Raw genomic sequence first — 13,137 nt, 5'->3', positions numbered from 1 at the left:
TGTTTCTTGCCTCATCACATTTTATTACAAATTACATCAATTATGTAAATGATAAAGGCTCTTCTCAAAATAGTGAAATTTGACAAGCTGGAACAGTTTTGATCATTGCAGATCTCTCTGCTGAAACATCGCTCTCTTTACTGTTAAAACTGCACTCACGTTCAGGTTCTTCTTTGTTTTGATCGGCCATCTCGATCATTTAGACATTGATGAGCTCTGACAGACTGTCTTTTAAAACTTATGTCATCTTAAAAGCAGAAAGTGCAGCGGAGCAGCTTCAAGATAATGAAATATTCGGCCCTTTCCCCCGGCCTGCGTTCAGAGGCTGTGTGTTATTCACATGAGTGTGTGTGTGTGTGTGTGTGTGTGTGAGAGAGAGAGTCTGCAGTGGCACGAGCTCCAGTCTCTTCTGAAGCCCCTCAGGGAGGAACAGGAAAGGTCACACATATATCAGCTCAGTATCAGCAGTCACAGGAAATAAAGCTCATTCTCCGCTGTGCTTTCGTCTGATTATCTGAGCTACAACTTCCTCTGCATTACTCAGCGTTCAGCGTCCAGCAAATAATGTGTGTTCACCACTGAAGAGGACAGTCACACACTTCTCTAGTGGAGTCTAGTTTCCAGTGGAGTGCACATGCTAACAGCTAACATTACCCTCAACTAACTGATTCAGTCACAACTACAAACATAACATAAACATCAAACATAAATGATCAAATATATCCATTATTGTTTGAGTTTTTGATCTAATGATGCTGAAAATACAGCTGCATATCACATAAATAAATTACAGTTTAACAGATTCACACAGAAAACAGCTGATTTAAATATGAATAATATTTCACAATACTACTGTTTCAACTGTATTTTTGATCAAATCAATACAGCCTTTTGTACCGACCCCAAGCGATGAAAATCACATGAACTATCTTTAAAGCCAAGAGGACATCTGAATTGATTTATTTAATAATGCTCACCTCTATCTGTGATTGACTAAACAGCCGGTTATAACAAAGATTCACTTAACTCACGATTTTGATTTCACGACTCGATTTTCTTACATTTTTTTTTTTTTTTTTTTTACTAAATGAGATTAAAGACATCTTACAGTACATGAAAAGGTGTCATATTATTAGGCACATTTCTTTATGAAAGTGAAATATAACAAAACTAAATTGAAATTTAAAATCTGTGCTCTTTCCATTTAAAATAGGAGGCAACCAGTGGATTTTAATCGTGATCCAAAAAAAATGATGCAGCATACTCCTTCAAACATACCTGAACAGAAGCGCAGAGGATCTGAAAGAGACAGATTCACTGTCGGACAGCAGGTGGCGCTCATGAACAGCAGTGATACAGTGTTTCCTGGGACTGACCGCTGTAAACAAAACAGTGCTGCGCTTATGAACAATAATATGCATCATTCAGAGGCAAGATGAAAAGAAAATCCCACATAAACTTCTCTAAAGTTAGTTCCCCTCAGAGATACTCCTCCTATTGTATCGTGATATGTTTAGCATCTCGACTGATTTAAATCTCCACATATTTGAATTGATTTTTGACCAGCTCACGGTTAATTACATCCCAAATTATTATGACGATAAATTTGTCTTTCTAATCTTTTATTTTTACATATATTGACATATGAATTACATAGAAAACAGCAATTTATCTGATAGTGATATTCGACTGTTTTACAGTGTTTTTGATCAAATAAATGCAGCACTGGTGAGCAGAAGAGACCGACCCCAAACCGTTGAACTGTTCAGAACCACAGATGATGACACTTGCTTGAGTCCTGTTAAACCAGAAGTGAAGTGTGCAGGTGGAGAGGATCATCTGCGTCTCCGTCTGTGCTTCATCAGTCTCATCAGTAAGATGGAGCCGGTGGCAGCAGTGACCTCTCTCTCAGTCCTCTGTCTGTGGGTCAGTGAGCTCCTGCTGGACACAGAGCATCTCAAGACTGAGCTTGACCAGCTGAAGAAACCGGACACACGGAATGAAGATCATGTGACGTGACGTGTGTTTTATGTATGCTTTTTTGCATTGAATCATGTTACATTTTTTTTTTTTTTTTACGTATGATAAAGACTGATCATGTGTTAACCAAATGTGCAGAGTGGTTTCATTTGTCCTTTTATGTGTCTGTTAGAATCAGAGCTACAAGCATTACATTGATCAGAAGTAACCTCAGATTTCTATTTCAAATAAATGCTGTTCTTTCTGACTTTGTTCATCTGTGAATCCTGGAAAAAAAATGTATCACAATTTCCACAGAAATATTGTGCAGCACAACTGTGTTCAACATTGATAATAATCAGAAATGTTTCTTGAGCAGTAAATCATCATATTATTCTGATTTCTGAAGATCATGTGACACTGAAGACTGGAGGAATGATGCTGAAAATACAGCGGAGCATCACAGAAATACATTACACTTTAACACAGATTCACACAGATGAGCAGAAGAGACTTCTTTCAGAAATATAGTGTTTCTGTACGAGACGCCACAGATGACAGCACTTCTCTAGACTGTCAGGTAAACATAACGACTGAACATGTTGTGTTCAGAATTCAGATTACTAGTATGATATGTTTCTACATCTATGACTCCAGTATAATATCTGTGATTGTGAACAGCAGACTGCTTCTGCTGGAGAACTGGATATCGATTCTGTAGATTCTCGTTCATGAGATCTGCTCGAGTGAGAGGAATCGATGTCACACCTCACAGATATCTGAGAAAAGCTCTGGTGTCTGGTTCTGTGAAAGCTCAATCATTCCCTTCCTCCAGGACAATCACACATGATTCACTGGGTCTGTGAGGCTGTTATTATGAAGTTCATTTTCATCGTCAGTCACAACTGAACATGTGCTCCATTTCTCAGAATTGCATTCACACTGCCTGGTCAAGAAAAAACAACTCAACATTTGGATTGAAATAAGCATTTATCCTGCTGAACACTTGTAGGAGTGCAAATGACTCCTACTAATGATTTTTTCAGTTCTTAATAATTGGAACATACCATTTTCATTAAGAACAACTCTGCCATATTTTGTTTGGGAAGTCAAATTACTTGAGAACATTATTTTAAACAATATATATATATACTTTGTGAATTCAAACATACTACTCTTTTCACCTACTGTTAGCAGAGAAATGATTTGGGATGCACACTGTATATTTGAGACTCACCTGTGGTTGGTTCATGTTCCGTTTCCATGGTAACAGCGAGTTCTCTGATTGGTGGATCTCATCAGGATTATGGATTGTGTAGTTCTTTCACAATTAATTCAGCTGATTTTACACAAGATTTGTGTGTTCTATTTAAGCAAATATCACTTAGTCTTTAAGAGTCATCTCCAAAGTTTTATGAATTATAATAGGCATATTGATGATTCTTTTAAAAATTATATTACTGTTATTAATAGCTGTTTCTCTGGAGAACATGACTGTGATTTGTAGCTCAGGAACTTATCGATTGGACTGACAAATGACACGCTTAGATTTTAAAAGAGTCGATCGAATCTCTGTATGCCATCTGTGAGGTCAGAAGCTCAAACACACACACACACACACGTGCGCACACACACACACACACACACACTCACACTCTCTCTCTCTCTCTCACACACACACGCACGCACACACACACACACACACACACACACACTCTCTCTCTCTCTCACACACACACGCACACACACACACACACACGCACGCACACACACACACACACACACACACTCTCTCTCTCTCACACACACACACAGTTTTTATAAAACTTTGAAAAAAGGTACTTCATGAAAACAGAAAAAGGGCTGTGTCTTTACTTTTGCCAAAAACTTCAATACCCATAATGCACTAGGCTTGATCCCACTGTCTGGGGATACAAATATGCAATAACTTTTAATTAAAGTCAACCAGAAGATGCAAAATGTATCATTTTAGTAGTGATTTTTTATCAATTTGCATCATGTTTGTATTCAGTTTTTTCTACATACAGCTTAAAATGAGAACGAGCTTCAGCTCAAAGTCTGCAGATGATCTTTGCATCAGATCTGGATTTCTTTTATAAATCTTTTCTCAGAGAAAGTTCATCAGGCCAAACCTGTAAAAGATGACCAAGCTCAGTGCTCAGTGTTTTTCACCCACAGCCTGAGTCACAGTGATGATGTTAATGACATTTCAGAAACAGTTCAGCCAAACAAGACATTCTGTCACGACTCTTTTAGAGCTGTAGATGAGATCCAGGGTGAAGGTTTCCGGCTGGACACTGTGATGCTTGCCATGTTTGGTCTTTTGCTCCAGAGCTCTGGGTTTTTATGAAGCACATCTGCTCCACAATCCTCAGATTTATGTCTGCTTACAGAGTCTGACCTTTAGCTCTCATCTCTGTGATTTCAGAGCCTCTCTCCTGTTTCTGTTGCGTTGGACTCTCTGCCGGCTGTGTGAGCTAACAGAAGCACTTCATGCTGGATTCACTGGGGTTTCTTTCATGTCTATCAGGGTTTAAAAGAATCAGTGTTTGCGGTGAATGAGAGATTCTTGTCTGTCCGCACAACTTTGTCTGTGATTGAACTGAAGAACGCTCACCAGTCTACTCTCTTAATGCTCCATTTCCCAGTCATTCCGAGTATCCATGGCAACACGGAACATCAAGGCTTTCTGTGTGTGTGTGTGTGTGTGTGTGTGTGTGTCTAGTAGAAGGTTGTTGAGAGTTAATCTTCTCTATTCTCGTTTCCTTTAGCTCTGGCAAACACACACTCCCTCTCAGTTTTCCGGTCACTTCCGTTGACTTCTAAACCTCCTTCTCTATTCTCCTGCGTTCCCTTTAACGGGGTGTTCTGAATCTAATGTTTGCCCCAGTTTGGCTGGAATAATTTATCAAATCGAGACCCCGGGGAACAGCTGGTGTTCAGACGGGAACAAGACAAACTGTTCTGTGCACAGACAGGCCGGTGATCTTGAAATGTCCTGGTTGACCCGACATCTCATAGTTCAGCAAATAAGGTCAGTTCTGTCAGCATTTGTTACTCTAGATCTGTGGAACACAGAGAGGATGATTTGGAGAATGAGATGGTGAACTCTTTTCCATGCAGTTGCAATGAATGAGGACTGGAGGCTTCACGCTTCAGAAATCACACAAAACTCCACTACAGTACTTACAGTCAAACGCCTGCAAACACTCTGATTTTATATGTCTCTTTTAAATGTTTTACAGTCTCTACTCACCAAGACTGCATTTATTTGATCAAAAATACAGCAGTAGAATACAACAGTAATATTGTGAAATGTTATTTTAATGTAAAACAGCTGTTGTCTGTGTGAATCTGTGTTAAAGTGTAATGTATTTCTGTGATGCTCCGCTGTATTTTCAGCATCATTCCTCCAGTCTTCAGTGTCACATGATCTTCAGAAACCAGAATAATATGATGATTTACTGCTCAGGAAACATTTCTGATTATTATCAATGTTGAACACAGTTGTGCTGCACAATATTTCTGTGATGTGCCACACTACAGTTCAAGTGTTTGGGGTTTGTGTGTGTTTTAATAGAAATTAATGCTTTTATGCTCCAGAAATACATTTATTTGATTCAAAGTGAAAGTTAAAACATGCATACAAAAGACTTTTATTGAAAATAAATGCTGTTCTTTTGAACTTTCTATTCATCAAAGAATCCTGAAAAATAAAAAATAAGCAGCAAAAACATTTTTAACATTGAAATGTTTCTTGATCAGCAAAATAATGAAGGACCAAACCTGCCAAAGTTAGAAATAAATAGAAAAAAAAAAAAAATGACAAAAACAAATATAGTTCATTTGTAATAAACTTTAATCTTGAATTTAACTTTTATTACTTTTTTCCTTGATGTATTATTTTCTGTATTTTTTTTCTTTTTAACTTTTATGCACTTATTCTTTAATTTATTTCTTTATTTTTAAATGTATTTATTAATGCGTTTATTTTTTTATTTTTTTGGTGACACTTTATTTTGATAGTCCACTTCAGAGTTCCACTAACCGTATGCAACTACATGTCAACTAACTAGTGCTTGTAGACTGTTAGGTTAGGGTTTAAATCAAGTTTTATTACTTTATTAGCTAAACAAACCTAAAGTTTCCACCAAGAAAAAAATAGTTCAAGCAAGAGTACAGCCCTGACTTCAGTTACCCGGATGAGTCTGTGTTATCAGCTTTTACAGGTTGTTATCCAGGGATAACAGAGCTCCGAATGCTGCGACTGACCAATCAGAATCAAGTATTCCCCAGAGCCCTGTAATAACTCTGCACTCGTCCAAGATCTTCATCGCTACAGTAGCGGCGTGCGTACAGTCATCAGTATAACTCAGTGTGTGAACTGACCGGTAATACTTCTGCAATTAATGCTGAATTAGACCCCTGTTGATTTCTTCAGAAGACCTTTATGATCTGTGCATTACTTCTGCATTAGATGCTGTGCTCTCAGAACTGAATGATCATTTACGAATCTGTTATTTAGCTTTTACTGTTTGTGAAACAGCTCCATCAGTCTTAACACTGAAGCTCTAATTAAAGCTGCTGATGTGCCTTCTCTAATGAACTACATCTCATTATGAGTGATATCATACACTACATTACATAACTAGACTGAAACGATACCGTGTGCACAAATGAAACACACACACACAAATAATGTTATACGCTTAGAACGCCTTTCAGATTATCCAAAATGTAAAGTTATGTAACACCAAACAGGCAAATAGAAATTCACAAAGAGAAGAGGACAGATGGGTTTGTTTGGGAATGTCCTAGTGTGAGTTTTGTGAGGTCATGGTTTGAAGTGTGTTGTTTTGAGGATCTTAAATTATGCACAGTGTCCAGATGAAGTTAGTTTGTCCTTCTCGGCTTTAATAAAGATGTGCAGTTGACTAATCAGACACTTGTCCTCACTTGTCCTGTCATTGTTCTGAAACACGTGCTGCATTGAGTTATTTCGGCTGCTTGTTTTGCAGTATGCCATATGGACAGTTATATTTAGTGTTTTGAACATCACTCCTCACTGAAAGTGTTTTTGGCAGCACTTCATAACCGTGTGAGCAGATTGTTTCTGACAAACGAATGATTATAGAGAAATCTCTCCAGACCTGCTGCTGAAGACGAGGAGGCGCTGGTCCGAACACACGAGCGTCCCGCGGCTCCTTTAACACTGATCTGTGCAGTGTAATCGTGTGCTGCAGAGCTCCACTGTTTATTATGACTGCTGCCCGTTTACAGGTGAGCTGTTAACATTCACATTTGTGAATATAATGCTGAAGTGTTTAAAGAGCTGGACAGAAGCCTGCTGACACTGAGTCACACAACACTGCTGTTAACACATCACACGTGAAGAGAGAGAGAGAGAGAGAGAGAGAGAGAGACAGAGAGACAGAGAGAGAGAGAGAGAGAGAGAGAGAGAGAGAGAGACAGAGAGAGAGAGAGAGAGAGAGAGAGAGAGAGAGACAGAGAGAGAGAGAGAGAGAGAGAGAGAGAGACAGAGAGACAGAGAGAGAGAGAGAGAGAGAGAGAGAGAGAGAGAGAGAGAGACAGAGAGAGAGAGAGAGAGAGAGAGAGAGAGAGAGAGAGAGACAGAGAGAGAGAGAGAGAGAGAGAGAGAGGGAGAGAGAGAGTACAGCTGGAACAGGTTGATTTCTGTTTGGACTTCAGCTCTTATGTAAGTAACTGTAGGGGGCTAAACACAACTACTGCTTAAACAACAGTATTAGTCATAACTGCTAATGATCTAATGATCAGACGGAGACCTCGTTTGTGTATGTGTATGCTGCTCATATTAGATTTCAGAGTGTGCATATGCTGACATCCATGGTGACATTCATGAAAACAGTCTTTGGCATGAAAAAGAGCTTGATGCCACGTCAAGGTCTTCAGGCAGACATACTCTGTTCGGTGTCTGAGTACTGCCAGTATTTAGGAATTTAAAGGTAGGGTAGGTGATTTCGGAAAGGCTAGCAATAGCAAGCTAGCTTTAAAAGCATAAGATCCCACCCTCCCTGCAAATCACTCTCCAAAGCCACGCCTCCTTCGTCTTCCACGGTTTTCATTGGTTTCAAAGGAACGGTTCATTCAAAAATGACTCTCAACTTCATATCATTCCAAACCTGTGTGAAGATATTTTGAAAAAAATGCTTTTGTCCATGTTTTGTTAATGAAAGTATTCCCTTCAGTGTGATTTTCATTGCTTATTTCACAGCAGGTTCATGATGACGGTTGTTTGTCTGAAGGAAGCAGCGCAGGTTGAAATGACTAACAATATGAGATGAGTGGAGCCCCGCTGCTGTTCTCGAGAGCTCTCAGATCTCACACTCCTCTGTCACCTCCTCACGGAGTAAATAAACACGCCGCCAGCACTGATCCAATGCATTCAGAAGAGCTGCCTGTGATAATGGCCTGTTTAGGTCTCCATGGAGACGAGGATCAGCATCCGTGGGCAGGACCCGTCCGCATCTGCATCCTTCATCATGTGAATGATTTACAGCGACCACACACTAACAGCTTCTCCTGCCAGGTGTGGATCACATACTCTATTATGACCTACATCTATTTCCTGCATGTCACAAGCTGTAGCTATCGAATATTTTAGTAATCGAGTATTCTACTGAAAATTCCGTCGATTAATCGAGTAATCGGATAAAATGTGTTTTTGCTTAATTAAAGTGCAATATTAAATATGCAAGAGAAAATAAGACTCCTGGGTCTCTTAAAATGAACAACTTAGTTTCCTTTTTAGAAAAAATTAAATATATTTTTATTTTTTAAATGCTTAGAAAGCAATGCATACATCAAAAAAACACATATAATTACACTGTTAAAAATCGCTGTAAAAAACGGCCAAATTTCGACAGTAACATACTGTTTTTCAGTAAAACAGTGCATTCTGGGTAATATTCATCGTTTTCGAGAAGGTAGCCTGCTGCTATATATCGTAAGTTAACAACGTTCAAAGTCGACACTCAGCGGCTGTATTTCAAATCACACCCTACACCCTCATTCACTATTCCCTACATGAGTTTACTAATATAGTCCACCTGACAGAGAGAATGAACACTAATGAGTGAATTCAGACAATGATCAACAGCTGCTGTTAATGAGTAGAATCACTGAAGAAAAAAAAACATAACAAGACAAACACATGAAATACAACTGACTTCAGCCACAGCCTTAGATGAAATCAACTGAAGATTTAAATGATCAACAAACAGCTTTATCAACTTCACTCATTACTAACCAGACTGAATTTATTTCTGTCAGATCAGAGATCAGAGATCAAAAGATCTTATTGAGAATTACAGAGGTGTAGATGATAATCTTAGTTTCGTTTAGCATCACCATTGTGGAGATCAGTGTTTGCTTTAGTTGGGCTCCTGACCCTTGACTTTTGTACTTCAACTTTTGTTTCATTGCTATATTTGTATCTTTATGATACATCTATTACAGCAGTATTAATTTTGATGATCAAGTGATTATGACTGTTTCTGTCAGGCATGATCTACTAGACTGACTTGTTGTTATAATAGTCAAATAATAATTTGGTGTTGAAATATGTGAGTGAATAACACGTTTCTTTTGTTTGTTTCTTCAAATTTATAAGATTGAACGTTAATGTGATTATCTGGATATGGATTTTTGAGCTTTAAATATTTTGGGCAGCAGTCCTCACAACTAGAGTTGTGACGTTCGCGAACGAACCGATTCTTTTGAACGGCTCATAAACATGAACGATGGGAGCCGAGTCGCGACTGGAGAGGAGCCGTTCTTTCTATCGTTCTTTTTTCCTATGCGTGTTCATACAAATGAGCTCCTCCAGGAGACAGAACAGTTATAGGGGGAGGGGCGCACCCAGCGCAGGCCAACCCTTTATAGCGTGATGATATTAGTTATTAGTTGTGCATGCATTTACATTGCATTTTGTGTTCATTTAAAACTTATTTTAAAATCATTAAAAATGTTCTTTTGTGATACTGTACTTGTATAGAAATTTTTCACTAAAAGCTGTTTTCCACAGACATTCATTGCAGCCCACTTTGTTATTGTTCATTGACTTGAAGGGGCTGATGTCCTATTTGCAAAGTTTACAGTAGTAATAGTATGTAGTATGTAGACATTTCCATTTTATTTATTCAAATTTTATCTACTTAAAAAAAAAATTAGTTTTCTATCAAAATGTTCTTGTGTGATAACAATGTTCTTGTGTGGAAGTGTTTGTAGTAAAAGCTGTTTTGCACAGAAATTCATTGCAGCCGGCTTTGTTTTTTATGTTTATTTGTGAGTAGGTATTGTATGAACAACATAAGTCAACGTAGTTTTACACACACACACACACACACACACACACACACACACACACACTTTGTACTAAAGGTAAATCAAAATAATGATGTCACTGTCTAAGCAGAGGGATTTGTGCAACCCTATGGAATATAGTCGACACATGAGAAATGAGGTAATAATCAATATTTCAGAATAATTCAAACTCAGATATTGGTGTGTGATATCTGAGCTTTAATTATTTGACTACAAATCTCACCTCATAATACCTCCCAGTGATTATTTCCAGGATAAACTGAGATGCTCCCAAGCTGGCTTCTTAAAACTGACTAAATATTTAAAAAGAGCCAAAAGAGCCATTCTTTTGAACGGCTCTTTGAAAGGAACGGATCGCGAAGATCCGGATCCCCTCAAAGAGCCATAAATCCCATCACTACTCACAACACTGAAAGAGAGACATCAACAATCAGCATATTAATCTCAACAATGGTGACAATCAAAAGGTTTATGATGCAATGCATGCTGGGTACCAGCACAGGATAAAACTCATCCATGATTCCCAGCATGCATTGCGGCATGAATAAATTATGCCCCTGAATTGTTCACTTATTTTCTTGAATTCTTATGTGCTTATCATTTTGCATTTGTTTTAAGTTTTAGTAGCATGTGTTGTGATGTTCAGAACTGATCTGTTCATTTATTTTGTGGATTGTCACCATTGCTGTGATTCATACGCTGATTCTTGATGTTTCTGTCTAAATTTCAGCAAAGGTTTTTTTTTTTTATTATGAGTGAAATTTTCTTAACAGTCTTTTATAACTTATGGCTCAGCAGTGTTCCTTCTTATGCTGTAGTATCAATATTCAATAAGAGAAGAGACACGGGATTAGATCAGAAATAATAGTATTTGTTCTTGTCAATCTATAAACAACATCAGATTTTTTTTTCTTCTGTGTACTTTTGTTTTGCTATAACAGGTTCCAAAGGCGCATTGTTACAGCATGTAAAAAAAAAAAAAAAAACCTTAATTGTTGAAAAGTCACGTTCAAGAGCCCAACTAAAGTAAACACTGATCTCCATCATGGTAGTGAAAAAAACACCTAAACCTATTTAACTCTCCATAAGTTCTTCTGTAGACATCTGACAGAAATAAAGTCAGTCTGGTTAGTAATGTGAATCTGGTGAAGCTGTTTTAGTAGTTGTTTAATCAGATCTTGAGAGATTTGATGTATTCTTTTATTCAGTTGATTTCATCTAAGGCTGTGGCTGAAGTCATTTGTAGTTCTTGTGTTTCTCTTTGCTTCAGTGATTCTGCAGGTGTTTATCACTAATGATCAATCATCAATTAATCACAGAATTATCTCATTAACTTCACTGATTCGGTGTTACTCTAACACTCTGTAGTGTGCACACATTATAAGTGTTCATTTAAAACTGAGGATTTTCTTGTGGGGTTTAAAGGGTTAAAGATTTAAGATGAAGAAAAAACAGCATGAAACATAATTTAACAGTAATAAACTGTAATTAATTTACAGGAAACAAACTGTAGAAAAACAGTTATTTACTGGCACCCCTGCTGCCAGTAAATGACTGTTTTTGTACTGTTTCTTGCCGTAAATAAATGTTTGCCAGCAAAAAAAAGTGTTTTTCTACAGTTTGTTGCCGTTAAGTCAAGGAAAAACAGTAATATACTGTAAAATGTAAACGTCAGATTTACCAAATGAAAAAAAAAAGTTAATTTAACTAAAATATTTGTGAACATCCATAGAAAAAAAATTAGGCAAAGTCATACACTGATAATGAGAGTAAATACTGAACTTGACTGTATTAATGTGTGTTTGCACAAGAGAGATCGTTTAGTTTAATGTAGTTTTGTTGTTCACCATTGTGCTGTAGAGTAGAGCCAGTGCTTCAGTCAATGATGAGCCACAAATTCTGATTTTCTGCTGCTTTATATAAACACAGTAAATGTGGAGTCGCTGATACAGTGATGATCTCTGTGTTGAGTATTTCAGCACATACATGTGTGCTATAGCTGACAATGAGCTGCAGTGATTTGAGTAAAAGTCATGTATTTAGTTACTTTATTACTGCACATTAAGTGTAAGAAATATTCCTTCTCAGTGGACTCAAATGAAATAAGTTCATAGTACTAACATCGTAGGAATGCTAGTTTAAAAACTCGAACTGTTTGAAGCAGTGGGAGTGGAGTTAATTTCTATGGTAGAATTTACGGTAAAATACTGTTAAAAAATAAGAGCTGTAAATTAATGGTTAAGAGCTGTAAATTAACAGTACTTTACTGGCACCCCTGATGCCAGAAAATTACTGTTATTTAACGGCAAAATTTTTTACAGTGTATTATCCATTGTTTCTCTGTCTGTGGCAATAAAGTTGACAGATGAATTAAGTGCATTTAAGTGCCATTCAGTTGGGGTTTTAAACAAAGCATTTTCTGAGATGCAAGAACAAATAAAATCAATTATTTTCAAATTACTTTTAAGTATCAAAACTAAGGCATACAGTAAAATGAATAATAATACAAAAACACTGCCTTTTAGTCACGCAACTTAACTTTCAGAGCTAAAAGTTAACTAAAAGTTCTTAACATAAGCCTTTTCTCTCTTGGAATGCTCTGTATAATTTAGGAGGCAAAAACACATGGACAGGAATTTGGAACAAGAGAATCATGTTTAAAAGTTGCTGTCCACACAACTCTGTCCATACGATGCTGTGATGATTTACTGAAAAACTGTTTTCTGTTGAGATGCTGCAGCATGGACGATGTGCTGTCGTATAGGGCCCTATGAAATCAGTGTTATTTTTTCC

This window comes from Carassius gibelio, chromosome A20, assembly GCF_023724105.1.
Source record: "Carassius gibelio isolate Cgi1373 ecotype wild population from Czech Republic chromosome A20, carGib1.2-hapl.c, whole genome shotgun sequence".
In the NCBI taxonomy this organism is placed as follows: Eukaryota; Metazoa; Chordata; class Actinopteri; order Cypriniformes; family Cyprinidae; genus Carassius; species Carassius gibelio.
Note: the sequence above shows the minus strand (reverse complement) of the source record.